The following is a 3,859-nucleotide window of genomic DNA, read 5'->3' as shown; positions in this document are numbered from 1 at the left end:
TTCCGGGACAGGAGTGAGGCCCGGCAATTCGGATTTGGAAAAGCGAAAGCCTAACTGAATATTTTTTCTGAATTTTATACTAATTGAACTTGAAAAAGAAATTTAATTTGATTTTTTAAATAAACGATTTCACCGATTTACACGCGTTTTCCCTTGACCAAATTTTGACCGTATCACCCTTTAGTTCTTCCGATTTATGCAAATATGGCCAAAATACCCACATTTTACAAAATTCTGTGGTGATTTCTCCATATCGTAGTGAGATCTTACCAATATCCTTGTAAAATCATCGCTGCAGAGTAGCCAAAATTTTAAAAATTACTCAAATTTTCCGATTAAGTTTTTAATTCTAGAGATTTTGCAGAAGTATAAAAAATTGTCTCCAAATCGGTTAGGCTATAAATATTTGTATATGGGAATGCAAACCTTCATAATAACTCCCAAAAAATTTGAAGGAGTTGGGATGGTAACACAAAGTTTGGTCTACATAGTGGTGAAGGGTATAATATATTCGGCGCCGCCCGACTTTAGACTTAAGCGATGTCGTTCTGACTCCCATACCTTCCATTTAGTCAACCTAACAAAATATTTATCCAAAAACGATTTTAGGGACGATTTTAGAGTAAAACATTTTCATTTCTATTATGAATAAATAAAAACACTGATTTTTATTATTTTTGCGAGACAGTTCAAAGTAAAAACAAGTTAGGCGGGGCCGTCCATATAATACCCTCAACCACTATGTAGACCAAAATTTTTGATACCATCTCAAATCCTTCAAATTTGTTGGCAATTGTTATGAAGGTTTGGGAGCTTTATGTAAATCTGAATCGATTTCAATGAAATTTACCATGCTTGACCATCCATTGTACTCATTGTGCAAAATTTGAAGGTAATAAATCCAAAATTCTGGCCTCTAGGGCCAATTAAATCCATATCGGACGAATGACATATACTGGAGCTATATCTAAATCTGAACCGATTTCAACCAAATTTGGCATAGATAGCTATAATATTAATTCTACTCCCTGTGCATAACCTCACATAAATCGGAGTAAAACTTTGGCCTCTATGGTTATAAGAGTCTAAATCGGGCGAAAGATATATATGGGTGCTATATCTAAATCTGAACCGATTTCAACCAAATTTAGCAAGGATTGGTAAAATATTAATTTTACTCTCTATGTAAAATTTCATATGAGTCTAAATCGGGTGAAAGATATATATGGGAGCTATATCTAAATCTGAATCGATTAAAATTAAATTTAGCCAGCATAAGAATGTCAATTCTACTCTCTGTGCAAAATTGCACGAAAATCGGTAGTAAACTTTTGGCTGTGTGGTCATATGAGTCTAAATCGGGCGAAAGATGTGTATGGGACCTATATCTAAATATGAACCGATTTTAATTAAATTTAGTAAGGATTGGTAGAATGTCAATTATACTCTGTGTACAAAATTTCACGTAAATGGCTGTTAAACTTTGGCGTCTGTGCTCATATGAGTTCAAATCGGGCGAAAAATATATATGGGACCTGTATCTAAATCTGAACCGATTTGGATGATATTTTGCAAGTTTTTCGAGACTCATAAAATATGTACGGAATTTGAAGAAGATCGGTTTATAAACACGCCAATTATGACAAGATCGGCGATAAATATATATGGCAGCTATATCTAAATCTGAACCGGTTTTTTTCCAAAATCAATAGAGATTGTCTTTGTCCCGAAAAACGACGGACTTAAACTGCGACCTATACTTTGCACACAATAATACATGAACAGACAGACGGACAGACAGACAGACGGACATCGCTAAATCAACTCAGAATTCAATTATATGACGATCGGTATACTACATGATGGGTCTCTGACTTTTCCTTCATGGCGTTACATACAAATGCACAGTTGTGGTGAAGGGTATAAAAAAAGTTGGGGTCAGCCATACTGGGTTGGGATACAAGTATGATAGGCAAAAATATTTTATTCTTATATTAAGAATATGACACGAAATTTAATTTTACAAAACAAAAATATATTCAATTGATATCCTTAAATGGATTTAAACAAAAACCTAATGTTGCATTCCGCAAAACGGGAATTCCTTGAAAAAAAATGCTCGTAAAGAGTATTGGGAAATCAATTTTATGTGTTTGGTTCGTTTTTGAAAGACCAAAAAAACGACAACAAAAATAAGCTGTACTCATACCAATACAACAATACAAGCATACAAATACTACCATTTTATGATACTGTGGTTGATGGTATATCGGATGACACGTAACGTCTGATTTTTTTCGACTTATTTTTGTCAAGTACTGACAGTAGCTCCATAGAGAGTGCAAGTGAAGGAGTTAAGTCGATGCCCTTCAAACCGCCATACTCGCAAAAGAAACAGGAAAAATAAAACCTTAAAAATACACCGGAAGTTTGTGTGGAATATAAAAATTGAAAATCATTAGTGAAGGGTAAATTGTCACGTGTTCAAAATAAAATCAGTGGAAATGTTAGTATTGTCGTCTGTATTTTAACAAACCGCATTGGCAACGGAACAGTGAAATACGAACGGAACAGTGAAATATAGAATAACAAAATACAATCGTATTTGGAGAGGTATTCGTTTAATAGAACCGTGTTTTTGGTATATAACTAATCAGCTTTAAAACCGTCATGAACATGTCATTCCAAACTTAAGATATTTTCAATCCTTCAAGCCATTATCGAAAATCTTTGAGAGTAAAATGTTTAATTTTTCTTATTCGCTCATATGCATCGGTACGTATAAGCGATTTTAACGTCTGTAAACCATACGCACCCTATCACCAATAGACCCTCTGCCAAGGTAATAAATATAATATGGTTTGGTGCACACTAGACCATTTTAATGATGTATGTAATTTAGAGGTTGCATTGATAAGTTTTTTTTTTTTTTTTTGAAAAGTTTTTCAAATTGTAAAAATTAGATAATAGGAAAATAACAGTGTAATAAAAAATATGGATGAAAAAAAGTGAACTTGGTTGAAAATAATTCTTTTTTTCGCTTTTTACATTTCTTCATTCAAATGAACTCCAGGGCACAACTTCTAAAGCATTGCAAACGATTCAAAAAGGGAGTACTTCCGTCCTGTGACAAGCTCATGTAAAATTCATTGGAATTGATCCAAGTTTGCACTATTTCCGCATCACAGATTGGGGATCCAAATTACTTTTTTGAAAGCTCTTTTTATACTCTCCACCATAGGATGGGGGTATATTAACTTTGTCATTCCGTTTGTAACACATCAAAATATTGCTCTAAGACCCCATAAAGTATACATATTCTGGGTCGTTATGAAATTCTGAGTCGATCTGAGCATGTCCGTTCTTCCATCCGTCCGTCTGTTGAAATCACGCTAACTTCCGAACGAAACAAGCTATCGACTTGAAACTTGTCGCAAGTAGTTGTTATTGAAGTAGGTCGGATGGTATTGCAAACGGGCCATATCGGTCCACTTTTACGTATAGCCCCCATATAAACGGACCCCCAAATTTGGCTTGCGATTGCTCTAAGAGGAGCAAATTTCATCCGATCCGGCTGAAATTCGGTACATGGTGTTAGTATATGGTCTCCAACAACCATGTAAAAATTGGTCGATATCGGTCCACTTTTACGTATAGCCCCCATATAAACGGACCCCCAAATTGGCTTGCGATTGCTCTAAGAGAAGCAAATTTCATCCGATCCAGATGAAATTTGGCACATGGTGTTAGTATATGGTATCTAACAACCATGCAGAAATTGGTCCACATCGGTCCATAATTACATATAGCCCCCATATAAACCGATCCCCCGATTTGGCTTGCGGAGCCTGTAAGAGAA

Source organism: Haematobia irritans, chromosome 3 (assembly GCF_050003625.1).
Source record: "Haematobia irritans isolate KBUSLIRL chromosome 3, ASM5000362v1, whole genome shotgun sequence".
NCBI lineage: Eukaryota > Metazoa > Arthropoda > Insecta > Diptera > Muscidae > Haematobia > Haematobia irritans.
Note: the sequence above shows the minus strand (reverse complement) of the source record.